This window comes from Rhynchophorus ferrugineus, unplaced genomic scaffold (genome assembly GCF_030347505.1).
Source record: "Rhynchophorus ferrugineus isolate W39M unplaced genomic scaffold, kcgeb_rfMv2 rfM4, whole genome shotgun sequence".
In the NCBI taxonomy this organism is placed as follows: Eukaryota; Metazoa; Arthropoda; class Insecta; order Coleoptera; family Curculionidae; genus Rhynchophorus; species Rhynchophorus ferrugineus.
Window position 1 is genome coordinate 13972185 of NW_027472583.1, and position 24352 is coordinate 13996536.

The 24352-nt window shown below is 31.2% G+C and overlaps 1 protein-coding gene across 2 annotated transcripts in view; it reads left to right on the plus strand.

Annotated features, from left to right (window-relative positions):
* The window catches only part of LOC143195208 (A-type potassium channel modulatory protein KCNIP1), a 438330-nt gene that overhangs the window by 302053 nt on the left and 111925 nt on the right, over window positions 1-24352 (plus strand). The window lies entirely within an intron of this gene.

Below are 24352 nucleotides of genomic sequence, written 5' to 3' on the forward strand. Positions count from 1 at the left end.
TACTTTTATAACACTGCAGCTGCACTATTAATTATTGTATTTATATATTTTCACACAACGAAAGTCTAAAATTAGCCAACTTATTTAAAATTCAAATGACTCTAATGCATATACATGAAATATTTTTAATTTAATTATTCCTGCTATATCGTAAAACACTACGTTGAAAATATAAAAACAGTTTCATATGAATAATGCAATAGATAAAGAATACATTATATTAATTATTTTAGAAATTGAAACTTATCTAAACTGAACATTTGCTGATCTTAATTTTCTGAAGTAGTTTTACCGAACCATGTGAACTACTTATATATAACAGGGCAATTGAAAAATCCCCAGCCTACCATAGTAAAACAATTTTTTTTGACAAAATTAGTTTTTTTATTCAACATAAGTCCCTTCAATGGTGATACATTGATTATAGCGACCCTCCAACTTTTCGATATCATTTTTTTGTACGATTTGTCCTTTGCTTCAAAATAGACCTCAGTTTCATCGATCACTTCTGCATTCGATGAAAATTTCTTCCCAGCGAACATTCTTTTGAGATCTGAGAACAGGAAATAGTCGCTGGGGGGCCAGATCTGGAGAATACGGCGGATGAGGAAGCAATTCGAAGCCCAATTCATGGATTTTTAACACGGTGCATTGTCTTTACGGCCATTTTAGGGCGATTTCGTCATTCAAACAGTCCAATTACGCTATGTAATAATCGCTGTTGATGGTCCTTCCTTTTTAAAGGTAGTCAATGAAAATTATTCGATGCGCATCTCAAAATACAGACGCCATAACCTTGCCAGCCGAATGTTGCGTTTTCCCACGCTTTGGAGCGGGTTCATTGTGTGTAGTCCATTCGGATGACTGTCAAATGATATGATCTACACGTTCAGTTGATATCTTTAGAGTGTTTACTATTTCATTCAGTTTCAATTTACGGTCATTCAAAATCATTTTGTGGATTTTTTAAATGTTTTCGTCCGTAACAACCTCATTTAAACTTCTACTGCGTCCACCATCTTCTGTGCTAATTTAACCACGTCTAAACTTAACATACCAATCTTTGATGGTTGATTTTCCTGGGACAGTATCCCGAAACTCGGCATCAAACCAAGTCAAATTTATACACGCATCTATTGAGGGTTAGAGCTAACTAAAATAAATATGGATTTAATTCTAGTAGCGCCATCTATGTGCCAGGCCGGAGACTATTCAAATGTAATTTCTTAAGACTGTAAATGACAATATTCGGACCAATTTCCGACTTCATAAATATAAACAATAAATATTTTAATAAAGAAAAACCTTTCAAATGAAATAAGTAATAAATTGTGTTTTTTGTATGTTTTTAAATACGTGGAGAAAACCTAAAAGTGTACATTAATTTCAGACTTCCAGGTTTCGGGCTGGACGAGCTGACCCGAAAAAACAGAAATAAACTACAAACCACCGAGAGAGAAACGGGCGTTTGGGTTTAGTGAAATAAATACGAGAGGATTTGACCTGGGCAAAGTCTCCTAAGCAGTCTCGTGAAAAACTTTCATATCTATAACGTTTTGTCTTGAGCGTTTGTTCTTACGTATTCTCGGGTACGATTTATGACCTGTTTTTACATTAAATATCAGCCAGTTTAAAATAATCTCTCAACCTAGATGATTCATTTACACATTTCATTTATCCTCTTTGTTTGAAATATTGAATTTTTATTTTTTATTAATAATCATTTGATTTAATTTGAAAACAAAAGTAGTCTTATCATACGAAGATGTTGAAATACAGTATTACCCAACACAATTATTTAACGAGGCCAATGATAATAAACATAAATTATTATCAAACAATTATCATTTGCAATTCTAAAAATTAATTTAGAAATTAAAAATTATTATTAAATAATTAAAAATTAAATAACATCTACATTATTTTTGTTTCGCTATTATTATAATAAAACTTACTATAATATAGTTACTCCAATATCACAAATATACTAATATTGCTTTCTAATACAAAAACTCAGTATATTTTACATGTTCCTTAGTTATACTATTACTTTTCGTTGCGATAACAAGATATTTGAAGAGTAACAAGCGTCAATTTGGATAAAGAAAAAAGCATAACTCAATATGTAACCAGAAAATCTCCACAAATTGTGTGGAATGTAGAAAATTAGGTTGTTTGGCTTGAGTCACGCGCTTGCTTGCCAAATAAGGCAATATTACCTCATATTAAGCCCATATTTGAAGAGGATTTGTATTGACACAAATAATAAACGAAAGAATTATGTGCTTTTGGCTTGGCAAACCATACGATATAAATCGTTCGCGTTAAAAGAGCGTTAAAGGAACCCATTTTATCAACACACGATAAATAATACGTAAAAAACACAGGCACTAAAATAATACTAATGGATTTTATAAAGGTAATGCCCTATTCGCATTTAAACTCTACAAAACGGTTAAAGGTTTTTGAAGCTCTATCCATTTTTATAGTCTCCGTACTTGCAGATTTATTTATACAGTCTATAAATCCATTAACAAACTTATATGAACTAAGGCATCAACATTACATGTCTATGTATATAAAACTAATAAAGTTGTTTAATAGTATGATGCTGTGAGTCGAGCCAGAAGATGTAATCGATCTCCAGGAAGTATTTCGGGTCGCTTGATTACTAACCAAGTTTGTTTATGGAACTGATAAAGTTAAACTGCCATTCACTAAATCTATTAAATGTTTATGGAAAGTTAGCGAACTGTCTTGACTCTGCGTTCTTGGAGAGCACTCCGACTTTTGCAACATTAATTTAATTGAAATCGTTCGTGTGACACGAAAACTGTTTATCCCGGTCGACTTGAATCAAAAGAAATAAATATTAAGTATAAAAACGCCGAGAAAAATAGTATAAATAAATTAAAGTGTCCATTATATCGTTTTTATTTTTCCCATAAATAAAAACAAGCGGCAATCACATCTAGTTCTTTTCACATTATTGTTAAAAAAATTTCAATAAATATAATGCTCCTAAAAAGACAAACTAAAATATACATTTACACAATAGTCTTTGTTAGCTTTCAAATACAATAAATATTCAATACGATTTATGATTTCCTTGTTGACAAATGTTTTGTTTACGTTTTAAGAAATATTTATAAAGGGAATATAAACAAAAGAAACTCGCTCTTGTTTTTTTAACCTTGTCCATTTAAGAGATTTCCATTTAAGCATTTCACAGATATTGCATTACGTGACCAAATGTTAGAGTAAGCAACACATTTTTTCTGTTTCTGTAATGATGTTAGTTTACATACAATGCTTGATTCAGACACATCATTTTCAATCTATAGCGATCTGTCAAGATGCAGATTTAGACCTTATCTTCAACATTTTCGACTTTTATTCTTTTAACTTAAACCTTTTTGAAACCACTAGCAATCGCTTATTAAAATAATTCGTCAAATTAACAAAGTTAAAGAAAAGTTCATCCCAAATGACGTTTAATAATGAAAAAAACTCAAATACGGAAAAAGAAAAGCTTCAGTTGAAACATAACAGGAACTACTTGAGGTTATGTTGACGTTGTGGTTCTTATGACCAAAGATCTAATATGAGACCATTTTATATTACATAACTGATGGATAACAGAACTGAAGAAGCACTTCATAATGATTTAGTTTGCAGAAAATGTATGAGTATGAATAAATGTATGTATGAGTAAATGTATGAATTGAGTTTCTTATTTATTTTTTGAAGTCGGTTCAATTTTTTTTTTGTAAAAATAATATTTTTTTTGTTTTTAGTATTAGAGAGTTACTCAATAAATTACGCATTTATTTTATTAAGTATTACAATGAATAGTCCAAGTAAAAGTACAGCCCATATGAGGAAAAATAGGAATAAAGAAACAATTATTTAAAATAAGAAATGTTTCAGGCACTGGGGCCCGCTTCCTAGTCTAGGTGATTTGACAAATATTCTAACCAAACTAGAAAAAAGACAGTTGCTGTTCTGTTGGGAATCGAACTCGCAACCTCTGCCTGTGAGCTTAACGTTCAACTATTACATCATAGAAAAGTTGCCTACCATGTTTCTACGACTTCCCATATCATATGGTTAGTGCTTGGAAAGCAAACTAAATGGCTTTTTTACTGAACTCCTTCCGATATATCGTCACATCAGTTCAGCAATAATATTATACCCAAATATCTGATTATTTTAAATAAAAAATAAGTGAAAACATTGTACATGTCTTTGAAACTTGAAGTTTTCCCTCTATTTGCTCAGCTTTCCCCCATCTTATCCTAACTTGGATCCAACGGGAGCACCTGGGAAGGACACTCTTTCGAATAAAAAAAGGATTTTAAAAATCGGCCCATAATTGACATCAATGCAAATTACGTGGTTTCAATTATTTTTTTTTATATTATTCTACTTTACATCAATAACCCACTAAACAATCTTCATCCTTTAGTCCATATTATTTTCTAAATCTAAATAACACTAACTATCTAAATAACAAAATAAAAAATACAATATATGATGTCTTTTATTGACAAAAATTAACTTATTAATACCCATATTTTTAAAGGAAATTGTTTTGTTTTCTTCTTTATTTATTCCATTTTTCACCTTTAAGATATTTACCATGTTAAGATATCACCGATTCTCAATATTAGATTTTTTATTGTAAAGTACGTCAAGTTTCCAGGCTTTTGTTTTGTAATATTTTGTCGTCTTGTCTCTTCTAACTGATCTCTAATCCTATATTGCTTTCGTGTCCCACATGTGTTGTTTCATCAAAATAAACTAAAATTTTATCTATAAAAGAGGAATTCACATTTTTATTCACTTCTACATTGCATTATGTCCTCGCAATATCTGTTTTATGTTTTATACATTTTCTTCGGAATTTTTAAATGGATTCGAAACTAACACTTAAAAAATACAAAAATACAAAATACAATAACGGCTTTTAAAATTAATTCGGATAAAATAATGCGCTGTGTCTCTAGAGCCATTCCAATTGACGTAGTTTCTTAAGCTGCCTTTTTCTGTCCTGTATCTCGTAAATTGATCAAATTAAAAAAAAAACGTGGAAACCGTGACGGAAAATCTCCTATTGAAGATAAAAGATCTTCCTAAAAACGCAAAATCTTTTATTTTTTGTTCTTTTGTTCCAACGATATCGGAAGAAATAAAAGCAACACAAAAAACTTAATACTATTGCTTAAAACAAATATTAGTAATTAACCCATAACTGACTCAACTTGATAAATATCTCTTTGCGTAAAATAATTGTTTAATGTCTTAAAAAAATTAAAACCTTGAAGTAATTCGTAGTTTAATGAATTGATTTTAGAATTGGTTTTTCAGCTGTGAGGCTAGATGAAGGAAGAACGTTGAGTTGAATCTGTTAAGAAATAAATAATATTCCTAAAACTTATAAAAACGTATCGTATAACAAGTTATAATAAATTATATTTAAACCATTTGAAATTTAAAAAATTCTATTTTAATTGTATCTTTTTAATATCTCCATATACGGTCGGTACTGTATATGCTCTAATTATTTCGCTATAAATTGTAATATTTAAAGTATATTTTTGTTGTCAAAACCGTAATTAGCGGAGATTCTTAGGCATATAGAAAATATTTAATATACCGGCTTTATAGAGAAGTAGTCAATAAGACGTGGCTCTCCTTTTACTGATTCACTAGCTCACGGGTGCAAATCCAACTAGTGCAAGTATTTTTAACATATATTTATGATTATTTCTCATGTCAAGCTGGTTAAGACTGGATTTTTCCTGGAATGTGCATTAACCTTAATTACTTTACCTTAACATTAACTTTTAAGCAGTAGCTTAGTAGTAGACTCTAAAATGTAATTAAAATATTTATAATATAGTTTTAATGAAGGTTAATATATTAATACCTTAAATTTGGTTTTAAAACCATTGTGTTAACTACAATTTGTTTTATAACGGCGCTGGATTAAATAACACGTTTTTTTTGTTTGTACTAAAGATAGTCCAAGAAGCTACAATATTTGTTTTCTTTCCTTTACTCTCTGGTAGGAACTTGCTTTTTGGTAGTCGTTGGTATTTTCCATAACTCATTATAGAGCGTACTATTATTATCCCACTATATATTTGGCCTATAAATTAGTTTTAAAGATTTTTTTGTAATTTGATATCTTATTACCTTCTTATTATCTAATTGTCTTAAGTAACTTTTGAGGATATTCAAGAATCGACCAATCTTTTAGCATCTTCACAAGAAGTACTGCACTGCACAGACATGTCGGAACAAGCAGTAATTAGAAGAGGCAAGGTCTAGAGAATACGGAGCCTGGGATAACACTTTCCATATTAATGTTTCCAAATATGCTTTCACCGGTTTTGCAACACGTTAACTCACGGCCTTTAAAATTAATTCTGATAAAATAATGCGCTCTGTATAGAGACAGAGCCATCCAATTGATACAGTTTCTTAAGTTGTCTTTTTCTGTCCTGTATTTCGTAAATTGATCAAGTTAAAAAAAATGTGAAAACCGTGACGGAAAATCTCCTTTTGAAGATAAAAGATTAGAAAATTATTCTTAGTTTGGAGTTTTCTTAACCTATCTCACTAAAAACGTAAAATCTTTTAATTTTTGTTCTTTTGTTCCAACGATATTAGAAGAAATAAAAGCAACACAAAAAACTTAATACTGTTGCTTAAAACAAATATTATTAATTAACCCACAACTTACTCAACTTGATAAATATCTGCTTAAGCAAAATTCAAAACCTTAAAATAATTCGTAATTTAATAAATTGGTTTTTCATCTGTGAGTCTAGATGAAGGAAGAACGTCGAGCTAAATCTGTTGAGAAATAAATAATATTCCTAAAACTTATAAAAACATATCGTATAACAAGATGTAATAAATGATATTTAAATCATTTGAAATGTAAAAAATTATATTTTAATTATATTTTTTTAAATATCTCCATATACGGTCGGTACTGTATATGCTCTAATTATTTCGCTATAAATTCCCTTTAAATGTGGACATTATTTGGCTTCCACGCTAGGTTTTTTTGTCATATATATAATTGCATCGAATGGTCGATATAACAAAAAGTCGAATTGTATTGGCCGTTATTTCACATTGACGAGCAATGCATTGTTTCGCTAATTGCAAAAATTTTGTCCGACAAGAATTCCATAGCAATTCGTCGAACAACAACAGAATTGGGTGACGTTTATTGGTTATAGCTACAAAATAGAAATCGAAAAACGAAAAATCTTGATGCATTGATAATTACTATATGCTTGTCGAAGCTAATTGTTCGATTTTGATTTGCCGTGATAATTCAATGGCAAAAATATAATAGTACATTTTCCAGCTCTGTTTCTAGACAACAGGAAATTCACAAATCTCATGAACTTTAACGTAGAACGCTGCGTATGGACCGGGCCAACGAAGAACAACGAATGAAATTCGATGTTGGATACCGAACATTCGTTGGCCTTTGATGAAACGTACATATTACATTTGTTGTTAGAACCAAGCGTTCGTTGGGCGTGAATCCGTATTTCCCAACGGCGGCGGCGATTATAGCGTATATACCCACCGTCCATACCTCATTCGTCCATTCCATTCATTTCTTTTGATGCTACCGACACTACGGATTGTAAGTGAGTGCCAACAAACCTTCGTTAGCCGTCGTAAAACCGTTTAAACATAACTAAAAATATCCCAACAAACCCATTCGTTATTTTTCGTTGGTCCGATCTATACGCAGCAGAAGTTAACTCCTGGCTTTATGAGTTTTTAATACTGGTTAGCTCCGACCATTTTCGAAAGACGGCTGTGACTCTTCTTTCGATTACTTTCATACAAAATTATATTTAACATGTCAAATTTTATGGGTCTCGAGTATAAATAATTGGATGGGAAAAGGGATGTCGAAAAAATATCAATAATGTTTGTGCCGATTGTTGTAAATGAGAGTGTCAAACCTTTCCTTAAGATATCGATGTATCGATATTTTTCTTCGCATCCGATATCCCTAGGAAGAATTACTCAACTCAAAGAAAATCATAGTCAAATGTAGAAGAAACTTACAGAAACATTATGAATTACGAAAAAACTGTAGGATGGAAATCTATGAGACTAATTCACGTATAAAACCATTGAGCATTTTAATTAGATCTTAATAAGACGCCTCTTTCAAGTGCAAAATCATGCATTGGTTGCAGACTATACAAAACACCTGAAGAAACACAACACAAAGTCTTTGAAACTATTTACAATATAATTCAATAATCTAAACAAATTTGTAGATACTAATTGGACTATTAATAACAGTTTGAAATAGTTCACTCTTTAACATGGTCTTTATTAAAACTTAATTTCTGTCTTGCAAGCCATTCCTTAATTACATACAGCCTTTATCCATCCATATTTTGAATTTTTTTTACCAGTGTACTATAGAATGGTATATTATCCATAACAATAACAAATCTCTAGGCAAAAAAAATTATTGTTCATTTCTACATAATAGTCATTTTTACATTTGGAGGAAGACACTAACTTTTCAAAAATAACGCCACATTTCCAGCACGGAAAACAATATATCTGCAATGAATTATTAAACAATATCATTATTAACAACATTCTAATTTTTACCTTTTTCCATCAAATATTGTTGTTTTTTTACTGTCTCTGTCAAGAGTGGCCCAAGAGTGGCATGAAATATTCACGTCTCGACTAGATATATAAAATGAAATAACAAATCTTTCTTAATTTTATTATACGTTTTTAATTAGACCTCCTTGTGGGCTATCTTCGCAAGGTGATCTTGGTTCTTCGCTTCGTATGAGAATATCTTTTCGGTAAATTCAACATTATATTTTTTGTTATAAAAGGTAGTCACGGTGCATATACTAATATTGAGTGCAACTGCATCACTCTGAAAAATATTTCCAATAACATTTAACCAACTTAATATTTACTACTATCAATACTTCTCCAACACACTTTACTGGCACACCACCCCCTCCCCCATTATCGTTCCTGTTCGAAGTAACTTTTTTATACATTTGAAAGTCTCCTTTTTACCAATGAGGGTTTATCTGGACTGGGCCGAGGGTTTAACGTGGGCTCCGAACCACGGTCCTCAGCATTAACCTACCGACTGACGAGTGACCAACCAACCAACTAGAAATCATCCCAGAAGTCTTTCCCAGCCTGGATACTGGCGTGACTTTTTCTAACCCGCGACTATCGCAACAGCAGGTAGACCGTCCTGTCGCCTTTACCACTGCGATTAGAGACGCAATACGGTTCTGAACGACTGCTTATTGACTACGGTATTTGCAATCAGAGTATTCACAAATATTAAGCGGCAATTTTTACAACTTCTATTAGCAGGTTTACAACCTCTAATTATTGTCACTAATTTCGTTCAGAATTTTGTAAATACTTGACATTCAAGCGAATTTTATACACTAATTCCGTTATATGTTCGGACGCATGAAACAGCATTGTATCTCTTTTTAACTGGAATAAATACATTCGACACCGTGATGATGTAACTTCACTATTATTTTGAATAGATTATATTTTTAGTACTAAAATAATTATTAATAAAAACATTAACTCGCTTTCCAATAAAATTCTAATTTTTCCAACTAAATCAATGTATTTTCTAACATTCGTCTAAAACAAAAACTCTGCGTAGTTCTTAGAATGACTTTTGCGCCGCCATTCCCAACATTCGAAAGCAATAACCATAATAAAGAGCGTTATATACGAACGTTTCTTGGACCATTAACAATGTAACGAGCAAAATCGGGGCATTTTAGCAACGAACCGGCCCCCAGTTCACTTTGAAACTGAAATTTGACTGGAACTCGGCCATACAGTTCGAAATAAACAATACGCAAACCGGTCTCACTTACTTTAGCAGTAGTTTAGTTAGTATCCTGCGAACGGTATGGCCGGGATCGTCCGTTTGTGCTGGCGATAGTTAAAAGAAGCCGTAGCATCTTGCGATACTTGCGATTTAGAGAAAACCCGTTTTATTCTCCACTTCGTTACTCGCTATCCAATTTGATTTTCTTTGTGGTAACTGGAGCGACTATTAAGCAGTATCTTGTTCCGTTTTGTTTTGTCAGAGTTACGGTGATTTCGTTTCAGTTAACTTTAAAAATCAATATGGATCAGTAAGCTGATGACTGACAATAAATGCTTCTACGCTCAGGTAAATAATATTATTTCGCTGAAATTAACCAGATAATATCCATCATTTAAGTTAAAATAAAGACGCTAAACTAACATTTAACTGTCTTTAAAATTCAACAAAATAATATTTAAAGTATATTTTTGTTGTCAAAACTGTAATTAGCGGAGATTCTTAGGCATATTTGGTTTGTTACTGAACATATTTAATCTACCGACTTTATAGCGAAGTAGTCAACGAGATGTGGCTCTCCTTTTACTGATTCACTAGCTCACGGGTGCAAAATCAACTAGTGCAAGTATTTTAACATATATTTATGATTATTTATCATGTCAAGCTGGTTGAGACCGGATTTTTTCCTGGGATGGGCAGTAGCTAAGTAGTAGACTCTAGAATGTAATTAATATATTTATAATATAATTTGAATAAAGGTTAATATTTTAATACCTTCAATTTGATTTTAAAACCATTGTGTTGACTACAATTTATTTTATAATGACGTTGGATTAAACAACACATTTTTTTGTTTGTACTAAAGATAGTCCAAGAAGCTACAATATTTGTTCTTTCTTCCTCTCTAGTAGGAACTTAGTTTTTGGTAGTCGTTGGTATTTTCAATAACTCATTATAGAGCGTACCATTATTATCCCACCATATATAAGTCCTATAAATTAGTTTTAAAGATTTTTTTTTAATTTGATATCTTTTTGCCTTCTTATTGTCTTATTGTCTTAAGTAACTTTTGAGGATATCCGCGAATCGACCAACCTTTTACTATCTTTATAAGAAGTAAAATACTGCACAGACATGTTGGAATAAGCACTAATTAGAAGAAGCAAGGTTTAGAGAATGCGGATCCTGGGATAGCACTTTCCATTTTAATGTTTCCAAATATGCTTTCACCGGTTTTGCAACACGTTGCCATGCTTAAGAAGCCATGCTGTGTCTTTGCTAGTATTCTAACCATTTCTCGCACAGCACTCGGCTCAAATGTATCAACTGTATTCTATTGCGGTCTATATTGATGGTTTCATTAGGTAATGCCTTTAAATCCTCGTATATTATTTATTTTGTTTGCCAAGAATGCTCTTTGTTATCAGAGCACTTCTTGAACTCCGAAACCAATATTAACAAACAACCGACACAAAACTGGACAAAATATTTTGTTCACACTTAAGTAATAAGTCTGACCCCAGACATCCTTATTTATTTTCTCTCTTATTTTCTTTTCTCATTTTTTGTAAATGTTATAAAACTCCTTTAAGCAACCCTTAAATAAACCAATAGTTAATTTTGTTTATGTTTGATGTGAACAAGTTATAAAATTTGGAAAGGCATAAAACGCAAAAATTATAAATTCACTTTAAAATACTACTTTATTTAAGAAAAGAATAGTTAACACTCATGGGTTGTTCCTCCTAAAGAAACGACCACAGAGTTGGACATGATTGATATCCTATCTGGGCAGTTTATAATTGTAAAATTAGATTTGGATATAGCCTGCGACTTCGTCCGCCAGTCTGTCTTTGTTGATCTTCCAAATGTCATTGATTTTACCCATACTAACTTCCCCGGTATCTCTGTATGGAATGATTTACCAAATTTTGGTGACTTCAAATTACAATAGTCTATGGATGAGATCTGTCAATCAATAGTCTGATAACCGTTAACCTTAAATTGCAAGCTTCTGTCCAAATTTCAGTAGAAAATATCAGTTAATTCACAGCAACTTCTGTCTGCTTTTGGCGGTTTTACGATTACCAACCAAAAAAAAACTAAAAAAACAACATCCTTATGATCTCCCCTATCAAACTGTGTCAGTTAGAAATATGAAAGTGTTTAGAACATAAAAATTAATCATTTACTTTAAAATGCGAAGATGCGACTTTTTCGACAGTAATAAAGAACGACACTGACGATTTAAATCTACTCGAACATAAACCAAATTGCCTATCTTTCGACGTTTCACTCATCATTATCATTTAATCACATAAGCACCCCGTCTCGTCTTTGAATTCACAGTTTACGTAGCCAGGCCCTTTAACAGAATGATACCCCCGAAATACATCGTCAATATTTTTTGTATTTTTTAATTACTTTGTCTTTTGTGTCAAGTTCATCATCATTTAAAAGCTATATATAGTATAATTAGCTTACCGAAAATATTTGAACGTGAATAAATCACTTTCCGCCATTTTACTATAATAAATTTAGGTAATTTCAAACCGAACCAAATGGTTACCTGTTTCTTCAGCATTACCAGTCATGTAGTCAATTTCCAAGAAAGTTGAAGAAGAACTGAATCATCCTCCAAGAGTAAGCGCTTACATATCAGCTCAAACAATGAAAATTTTTACTGGGAAAAAATTAAACTGTTAAATTATCGACAGTACAGTCCTGATTTTGCACCCAATGACTGTTTTATTACAACAATTTTCGATAGGCGAGGAAGCAGAAGTACTGAAAACACGAAAAACTATCCAAATCGGAGTGAAAAACGTTGGAAATTAATTAAAATGCATGCAAAAGTACTTAACCTTGATAGACACTGTTTTAATAATTAATAAATTCAATATGAATCATCAATATTTGTTTTTTCATTATTATGCCATATCCATAAATAGCAACCCTCTTATACTCCTTAAATACACGTATGTATAGAGAAGGTAAGAACATCGTAAAAAAGGACATCAGGTCTTTTATCAGTAATTTATCAAATGCGTTCCATGGGCTACAAAAAAAGCGTAATAACAAATTTAGACACTTTGTCTTTAATAACGTTTACACAAAAGCCGTAAACCAAACAATAAAGATTTTAGTGCCATAAAAATTATAGGTGAAAACGTAACGAAAAAAACACTATATTTCTCGGCATATGAAATATGGTATAAAGTCCGTCGCCGTTTCCAATGAAAATATATTTCCGAAAGTCATAAAACTGAAATAAATCCGAGGAGTATGATGCGCGAATAACAGTTGAATAAAACTAACAATGTATAAGTTTTATTAGGCCGGTATGGTGTTTAGCGCAAACCATAAACAACTAATTAAGAAGCGTCCAAAACTGTTGCAGTTATTTGTAGATGCAGTATTTTAATACCGTTTTTATTATCCTTTATTAGATACCGTAACCTCAATCATAGTATACATTAATTAAATATTAAAATATTAGTTTGTATTATTTCCTGCAATAAATAATAATAAACTTATTAATTTAACAAATGCAGTAAATTAGCAATAATAAGATATTTGGTTTTATTCTTAATTACAAGGGTTTCAAAGTTACAAGGTACTTATTCTACCATATTCTACCATTTGGACTTAACATCTATGTCATTCTTTAATAACTGAATTTTACTTATAACATCAGTGAACTAGATGAAATGGTGTTACTTTCTTTGATATTATAACTAAAACATTTCAAAATGTATGTGCTAATAGCGCCTTTGTTCAGGTCTTTGGACATTGTCTTCCATAATGTTAGCGACAGTTTCTACTTTCAAACTCTTATCCTCAAACCATGGTAAGAATGTACCATGGTGTATCACAATACCTCTCAGTACGTTGTTTTAGAATTTTTGTACAATACTTCTCTAGCTTTGGCTGGCACAACCCCAGGGTTGGACACCATAAATCTACAGTGGTTTCAAGACTTGTTGGTAAAGCTAAAGCCTATTATATACGGGTATACTTTCATACTTCAGCTTAAGTTCTTCACATTCTTTCTCACATGTTCCTTTTCCATCTGAAATTAACATCAACAGTCATGCCAATATATTTGGTTCTATTTCCATATGGAAATACTTGTAGATTTATAAATACTGACTTGTAGTTGATTCTTTTGTTGGTGAAATAAATCTGCATTCATTTATTTTGATTAATTTTAAGGCGCCATGTTTCTGTTCAGCATTGGATTTCAACAATAGTTGTTTGTAATTTTTCGATTGGTTCAGTATTGTTATCCCCAATAGATATGATTGTAATGCTCTCTGAAAATATATCAACAACATTTTCATTGAATATAGACAAATCCCGAGAGTACAGCATGCAAACAACTGGTCTCAGTAATCTTCCCTGTAGCACACCTACCTGTATTTCCCTCAAGTTAGAATAAACATCTTTTTGTTTGACTCTGAAATACCGGTCTGTTATATAAGACTCTAAAATTGTTGTTATACTTTAAACCCTCATGCCAAACTTGAGCAACATCTAAAAATGTTGCAGATCAAATTTTGATTCCCCCTAGTGACTTCTTATGACATTGGTGATTATGAATTGGTGAAAACTTGATGTATCGTGAAATGTTCTTTCCTGAAACCAAATTGATGATCTGGAATAAAATGCCTTTCGTCAATGATTGGTTTTATACTCTTCAATAGAAGTTTTTCAAATAATTGCGACATTATAAGCAATTGTGACCGGTATGATACTGTTTTATATTAACTCCAGTAAATTTAAAAGAAAATTATTACTTTTGATCTGAATTTGGTTGTTGCCTCTTTATTGAGGCAGAACGAATTATGTATTTTGCACCAATATTAAGTATTAATGACCACTTAATGATCAAAATGGGGCCATAATTCATTAAGTCAATAATGTTTATTTTGTGAAACAGTAATGGTCATTACCTTTTTTTTTAAGTTGGTCTATCTAGTTGCAAATAGAGTTATATATCATAAACATTTACTTCTGTGGCTACAAGTATGTACCAATTTTTCATTGTTATTTTTTTTAATGTTGTTTGTCTTACTTTCCTCTAAGACACCTGTCAGACTAAAAATTTAAGGAAACAGTTGAATGATTAATTAGTTTAACAAATATTATTTGAATTTTAGTTATAATTCATTGATAATTTTACTTTATAACATTATTAATGAGTTACTTAATGAATTACTACCTGCAACATATAAGTAGAGATTGATAAATAGTCACGTTATCTTTAAATAGTCTAAATTCACCATAAAAAATATTCATATAAGCCACAAAAGCCTCAGATGTATCAGTTTAGCTTAATCACTCTATTTATCAGAGAGGACATCAGCTCATAACTAAGTATGTAATATAAAAAATACTGGCTGTTATTATCAAAATAATTATAATTAATAATTCGAATACTGTGTGCTTTTAAATACGAAACATTAAGGAACCAAACAATATTTTCGACATTTTCTATAATTTCATCATTCGACGTATGAGTTAATTTAATCTGATTTTGCTTAATTTTGTTTCAAATATATATTTCATAATGTTGCCTACTTCAAAAAAAATAGTAGTTTTGCATTAGTTTTGTCTTAAAATAAAGCATTCAGTCTGCAATTTCGAAAATTTTGCTTGAAAAGAAAATCCACCAGACGACAAAACAATAGCAACTTTTGTCAAGCAATTAAACTACATCGTTTATTAACTTTCGAAATTATTTCGTAAAAGGAAATGTTATCAAAAATAAGCTTGAACATATCCATCAGCGTCTAATTTTCTAGTTCTTGTATATGAACTCTACATTATAAGTTCTAGAATTGGTAAATATTATCTCTAAAAGTAATAACTAGTTGAATTTAACCGAAAGGCAATACGACTGCAGCAAAATTAGTTTGGATCTTTCTAAATAACAGAAACTTTTCCAATTTCCCACTTGACTCCGACTGCGAATGTTAAAACGTCAACATAACAGATATCCACTCGTACATAACGAAAAACCGTGTTTCCCTTTACAATTGAAACGTCGTCATGTATGTGAAAAATAATCAATTCTAGTTCAGTTCCGTACTCCAATTTCCTGCCGTCGGCGCTTCCTGACGATTTCAAAGTATTCCTGATCGGATTTTTTTGCTCGAGAAGTTATTGAATGCCCCCAACACAAACATGATGAAAAATTGTTCGGCGAATAATCAGCGAACGAATTAAATTGATGCAAAAGAAATGAGGGTATGGAGAATTCTTCGGTTAGTTTATCTTCCGGATGGTTTCGAAATAATGATTTAACGAATCTTTGAAATACTTTTACTAGATATTCTCCAAAATTATTTGATATTCTTTATTATATCAGTTAATAAATATCTCTGATTTAAAAAAATGGACAAATATCACGTTAGACACAACAGTTAAGCATATCAAAAATTAACTGTACCGGTTAGTTGAAAGATATGTCCAAATTAACGTCAAAGACATAGATTAATCACTTTATTGAAATAAAGTATATTTGGTCCCATGGGATGGAAATATGAAGTTGCAGTAAGACATCAAACCGACTAGTAAGCAAACGCTGCCAAAACAAAGTTCTTAAATTAATTACCAATGCTTCTTAATGTGTCACCAACGAAGACCAACACGATGACCTCAAAGTCCAATTAGATCTATGAAGTTATCCAAGATTTCTCCATAAAATATGAAAGATCGAATCACCCCGACAGACGGCAGTAAAAGAAGGAAGACAAGCGTGCTGCTCATGCGTATTTACTCTAAGCTAGATTGACAAATTTCAGAGCTACGCATTGTTGTTTACGAGAGTTGTAGTTAGGAAGTCTCTTTAGGTTAATTTTAAGTTTACAAAATTTTATTGAGGTAATATAATTATTACCTCAATATTTAATAGAAAAAAGTATCAGCAGACAATACGAAAATATGTATATAAGGTGTAAATTGTTAGAACAAGAGAATATTTATGCTAAATAATATGAAGACAGGATCTGTTTGAAGACTATAGTAAAGAGAAGAATGAAAAATGGTTCTATTTCTATACTTTATACCAATAACTTTTTTATTTTGCAGATATTTAAGATTAACATAAAGTTGATGTTTGAGTGAAATGTTATGCATAAGATGTAGTTAATAAAGAGTGAGAAATAAATTAATAAAATAAGATTTAAAGCTCTATGACATATTATTTCTTTTTATAAGTTTACATAACTCCCTGAAGCAGATAATAATGTCAAAAAAATTAAATTATATGTACTATAACAAATTTTATTACAATAGAAGAAATAAAATTTAAAAATCTAAGTAAAATACAATTATATATACACACACAAAAAATATAAATAGCATTAGTAACAAAATGTAAAATAATTACAATTTATTTTGACATAGTATTTATACATAACACTTTTTTTAAAAAAAGGAGACACAACTATACCCAATTATTAATAGACGGCAAGTTTTTGGATTATATTTACAATGAATTCTTCTCCACACCACCTACGAGATATAGTTCTAGGCGCTTTTCTCCATTTTGTGATTTTCCCTGTAGGTCTAATCCACCTTTTCTAAATTTTAATTAATTGTTTGGTAAAACTTTGGTAAAACATATTTATGTCATCCATTATGTCTTAGCATTTTGTCTTACTATCTTACGTTTTAAATCAAATAATCAGACATCTCTCACTGAGACGTTTTAACAAATATTCTTTGAGAATTAAAACTACTGAGATAAGATACTACTAATTGAGATAATTTATATGATCCTTCCAATAAAACAGCTAATGCGCGCCATTTAAATGTATGATGTCAGCACGTTGTAAATGTTGCCGTATCAACTTGGAATAAACTTGATTTATAACGTTTATCGGTTTGTAAACTCTAAATATCAACACTAATGTTTGAAGACTATGTAGAGTATCTAATTATTATCACTAATGTAGAAATTTGACAACAGTGTTGACCGGTACCAACACAAATGGAATATTACAGACTCATACAGATTAATGTTCTAACACATCAAACAGCATTCTGTCTCTTTTTAACTAGGGTAAAATGAGAACGACAAACCCACTTCGAATTTAAAACGAGTTTTTGCATACGACACATGTCAGGACAATTTACTCTCAGGCCTGGGACTTATTGAGTCTTGTTGTAACTAGTGGCGTGGTACCACCTTGGCATATTTCGAAATTCTTTCAATAAGACTTCTTAAGTGATATTAATTTCGACAGTTCCAACAAGTAACTAGTAATCCGTACATCAAGATAACGCATCTCAGTTTTGTTATAAGTTTATATATCTATGTTATAAGGCCGTACTTGTTATAAAATTATTATATAGTCATTTTATAGGAATATATTTTAATCCAGCACTGAGAAATCAAACTCAATAATGTATCTTTTTCGATACAATCGATATCTCATGCATGTTCTAACTCAATAATTTCTTTAATACAAATAAACTTACTGAATATAATATCACTACGAATTAAGTACAGTACAATCGTATTACTAGTGAATCATTACATCAATGTAAAAACTTAAGATTACAAATTTTACAATAATAATCAATATTTTAATATCATATAAAAATTCTTATTTTATATCATTTTCTACCTAGAATGCCCTTGAGTGAACGAACGTTTTTCTTTTTATAGTTTTGAGCTTTTCCATACTACTCGACTCTCATTTGTCGTTTTTGTCATTTATACCACAAAATGTACTTTATATGCATATGATGCGAGGCCGAGTTAATGCACATCTAGTTCCTTTTAAGGATAATACGCTGTAATACACTTTAACTGTTAAGCGTGCTTCTTACAGGTAAAACACATATCCGCAGTTAGTTTACATCTTAATAATAGCAATAAACTTTATATTTCAATAATCAAGTGAGTATTACGTATTAAAACCTACAATTACCTACAAAATTATTAATAATCTTGGTGTTTACGTTGAGATAAATGGAATTTCAAAATTATTTTGTAATCCCTATAAATGTTTTACGTAACAATATAAATTCACGACGTAAATATTCAAGGAGCTATTAAAGAGTTATGATAATCTAAAGAAATATAGTGATGTTTTCGGTTGTTTCATTAATACCGATAATTATTATAACATTAAATGGTTTTACAGATTAAAGTCAGTCTAATATACAAAATATCAACGCCAATTATAATATTGATGCTGAATTTATTTATTTCAGTACTTACTATATGAGATAATTAATTATAATTCGCAGATATAGGTAACCCTGAGTGTCAAACTTGATTGCAGAAAGTATTATCGCCATAAAATACACACTTAGTATGCTTAAAAATCCTGTAACAATTAAATTATAATTGTTACATTGTAATAATAATACTCATTAGCCGGCTTGGTGGCACAGTGGTAAAGGCGAAAGGACGGTCTGGTGCCGATAGTGGCAGGTTCGAATCCAGCTGGAGCATGGTCGTAAAATTATGTTTGTGATGGTTTAATATTTATGATTGTCATAGGCACAATTCCAGAATCCGACAAGAAGAATGATACCAGTTACGCCAGTAACCAGACTGGGTAAGACCAGATGTGATCTGGGATGATTTCTAAGTTGGTCACTCGCCAAAGCTTAATGCCATGGACCGTGGTTCATATCCCACGTTAAGACTATAGGCCCAATCCAGTTAAACCCCTAAATGGTAAAAGGAAACTTTAAAATATGCTAAAAAAAATTAAAAAATTATACTCATTAAACTATACGCCAATTATGCTCAATCTTCAACTTTTGTAATTTCATGTCACCTAATTACACAATTGTTTTTAAATATACATTGTAATGCCACATTACAGACAGAGTTATAATGCGATTTTTATATTATAGGGGTAAATAAAAAAATAAAATTATAATATATATTTTTTATACAAATAATAGTTAACTTTTATACAAAACATTATCAAAATACGCCAAAAATAATGTCTAATCTGACAAGTAATAATTTGTTTTTAATTGTACTTTGTTATTGCTTTAAATATTATAAAATAACAAACTATAAATTAAAAAGTTATTTGTTCAAAATATTCTTAAAAATAGAATATTTATAATTTACTGAATATAGTAAATAAATGTTAAAATTTTGATTACGACACCTCCCTTTATTATTTATTTATTTTTATACATACTTATTAAACACAATCTGTATTATATGCAGCCAATCAAAATAAAAAAAAAATTATTCAATGCCCATGCCAAAATACAGACGCCTTAACCTTACTAGCCGACTGTTGCGTTTTCCTACGCTTTAGAGCGGGTTCATCGTGTGCAGTCCACTCGGATGACTGTTGATTGGACTTCGGAGTGAAATGATGGAGTCATGTTTCATCCATTGTCACATATCATCGCAAAATCTCGGGTATATTACGCTTGATCACCTTCAAACACTAGTCCGAATAATCAACTCGTCGTTGATTTTGGTTAAAAGTTAGCTCGCACGGCACCCACTTTGCACAGAGATTTCTCATACCCAAATATTCGTGAATGGCATGATGTACACGTTCAGTTAATATCTTTAGATTGTTTGCTACATTCAATTTTAATTAACGGTGATTCAAAATCATTTTGTGAATTTTTTTAATGTTTCTGTAGGTAACAACCTCTTTTGGGCGTCCTCTGCGTTCGCCATCTTCGGTGCTCATTTCACCATGTCTAAACTTAGCATACCAATCGTTGACGGTTGATTTTTCTAGGGTAGTGTCCAGAAACTCGGTATCAAGCCAAGTTTTTGCTTCAACTGTATTTTTTCCCTTCAAAAAGCAATATTTTATCAACACGTGAAATTTCTTTTTAACCATTTTTTTCACGACAACAAAAGTTGCTTCACTTAAAATGCTATAATTCACAAACTGATGATCCGACAGCGGTCAAACTTATACACGCATTTTTTGAGGGTTAGGGCTAACTAAAGAACATATGGATTTAATTCTAGTAACGCCACCTATGTGTCAGGCCGGGGATTTTTCAATTGACCTATTACACATATCAATTTCAATTTAATTGGGCGTACAAAACATGGTTACGGTTAAGTTTAAGTTCCCATTCTATATTTTTGTGTTGTGTGTTATAATACGTTATCTGAAAGTACAATCCAAGATGAAAATAGAACTTTTTAAATACCTACTAATTTTAATTTAACCCTAAAATTATTCTATGTAAAAATTTAAGCTAACCCCAGTTAATTTCCCACACAACTTCATACCGGACTATATTATTTCTCCTTACACGCCAGACCCTTTACTATATCCGTTCGTTTCTTTCTTAGATCGTCACAGCCTACTTTTTACGTCTATTATACCTTCGAAAATAACCTGACTATTCCAGGGCAATCGTTGAGTATAATTGGCGATGAGCCCCGGTCACCCAGGATCCAAAGAAACGCCAAGTCCGAGCCGATGTTATGTTCATTTTTTACGAGGCCTCTAGGTATTACGAAGAAAATTTCTTTTTATTGTACTTGCAGCAGTAAAAGTTTCATCAGCAGATAAAACAAACGACTTTATGGTGGGAGTATGAAATTTTACACCGAACTTTACGGTCGACAATTTCACTTGCCTTAATAATACAGAAGTCAGGACTAAACCTTTTTGGTCTATATTTAAGTTATTATTATATTCTTTGAAGTAGTCGGTTCAATTATAGCTTCAAATTAATTATTGCAAGTTTCGTATTACAGTTTAATTTTAATCATTTATTTTTAGATCCAGCTTGATCGCCAAATTTAGCTCCATCTGATTTCTGGTTCTTTTAACACCTCCAAAAAATATTGTGGGGGCATAATTTTCTTACTAAATAGTTACTAAGAGTTACTAAATATTAGTATATATGTATATATTAGTAAGGTTTTATTTCTTTATTAAATACACCTCAGCAAATGGTTTGATTCTTTGAGTCTGTGTTCGATAATGGCGTTATCAGCGAATTTCAATGCTTCAGTATTAACATGAAAATTGCATTATCTCCTCATATTTTCTCGTAATTATCTTGATTTCCTGAATGACAGTCGGTATCTGAAGGTCTACATTACTTCTCAGTAACTCTTTCATTGTTCTGGAAAACGTATTTTGTATTTATATTACTTTTACCGGAATATATTCCATATGCCCATATAGGTTTCAATACTTGCTTGTATATATAGCAATTTGTTGTGTCCTGATAACTGTGATTTTCTTCCAATTAACCAATGTATTTTTTTATATTTCAACTCCAAATATTTGCTTTCATTTTATATATTCTTTCCAGAGAAGCTTTGCATCAAGATTCATTTCGAGATACATAGCGTTGTTGCTATATGGAATGATAGTATTATTTATTGTTATTGGAGCTTGTAAGATCTGATTATACGAGAACAGATTCGGTTATAATTAGATTATATTACTTGATTATTGCAATTTTCGCGTGGCTTCTTGGCTATTGTCTCCAACACCAACAATCGCAGTATGGCTAACAGATATAGCCATCGTGATATGTTCTACTTATGGTATATCACATGTGTAGAGAAGGTGAAGTGTAGAGTAAGTGAACAACACATGTACAGACCCTGCCTTAGCTTCTTTGTTGTAGAGTAGGCTTCCTCTTGTTTGACTTCAAATATTCTGGATGTAATGTAAGATTCTAATAGTTCAGTATATTGTTTAGGTAACATTTTATGTCGCTTATAAACAAGGCCGCCATGCCATACCTTATCGTAAGTTTGTAACAATTAAGAATGAAACAGTACATAACATCTTACTTTCATAGGCTTTTTTAAATACATCTACTATTTTATGTACCTGGTCAATTGCTGAATGTTTGTTGAAACCCAAACTATCAAACGTAATAAATTAGAGAGAGCTAAGGGTAAAAATAAAAGGAATGGGCAGATAGAAATCCGTACAGTCATCTAAAATAAAATTAAAAACTGATGTAAACTTTTCCATACGTTTTCATCGTTACTTTTAGATAACTAGATATACCAAATCGAACCTAAATTTATCGTCAATTTATATTTATTCTCGTCAATCCACTTCAAAAAATCGACCTATACGAAAACAACTCCATCATATCGAATCGGAAAAAGATAAAAATAATAACGGACTTAGTTGTAGCGAGGGAAAAAAATGCAGTCAGTCGCAGACTTTTCCTTTTGATTCAATCCACGTGGAAATCCGCTCCATAAAAAACCCTTCGCCCGAAAAAAATATCCCAAATTGATTTTGCGGCCTGGGAAATGACAATTTATTTAATATTGGCGCGTTTTTATTGATGAACGTCGAATATTGAGTGAAAAATCTGGTACTGACTGGATAATAGATCCCTTTTTCAGCATAACGAATATATTAAACCACAAACATTGACGGATCAAATTTCTGTCGCGCTATTTTTATTAAAAAAACTCTTAAATCTAATGTTAGTGTGTATTCAACTGGCCGGCTTGGTTGGCGCAGTGGTAAAGGCGACATGACGGTCGTCCTACTGTTGCGATAGTCGCGGGTTCGAATCCTGCTGGCGCATGGTCGTAAATGTATGTTTGTGATTGCTTAACATTTGTGTTTGTACTCGGCAAGGGTGCAAAATCCGACAAGGGAGTGATCCCAGTCACGCCAGTAACCAGGATGGGTAAGACCGGGTGTCTTCTGGAAGTATTTCTAAGTTGGTCAGTCGCCAGTTGGTAGGCTTAATGCCGAGGACCGTAGTTCGGAGCCCACATCAAACTGTAGCTCCAGTCTAGATAAACTCTTGTTAGTAAATGGAGACTTATGGATTGATTTTTTTTTATATTTAATTATTTCTTATATTTAATAAGTTTAATTTGTTTTATTTTAAGTTGTATTAAAAGTTAGGTTAGGATTAGGTGTTGAAAGGAACTCGTTAATAAGTCAACAAAAATCGGTATAGGTAAAATAAATTTGCATTATATCCACGGCAGAGTAGCACTTCTGTTTCATTGCATCTTAATGTTAATCTTTCGCAACGCAAAATCAAACGCAACAGAAGGAATAAGTAAATAGTTCAAAATTACTAAAATATTAACAGCTTTATTTGATTATGTTATTAAACAAACAAATAGTTTTATCAAGACAAAGATCCAAAGAACAATCTATCAAAATATGTGATATATGCTGATTGTTATTTATAACTTCACAAACAACTGAAATAAAATTTTCCTTGAAAATAGCTAATTACGGTACTAATTAAGATTATTTCGTGATGGTAAGACATTAATACAAACATTTAGTTTAATGTTATACTTGATTCCGCTTAATAATAAATACAGGACGTTTTATTATTTAGAAACTTGGGCAGACTATATTTCTCTGCCAGGTAAATTATTTAATAAATCAGCAAAATTAATATAGATGTAATTATATAATCCATAATTACAAAAATTAAATAATTAACAACGATATTATA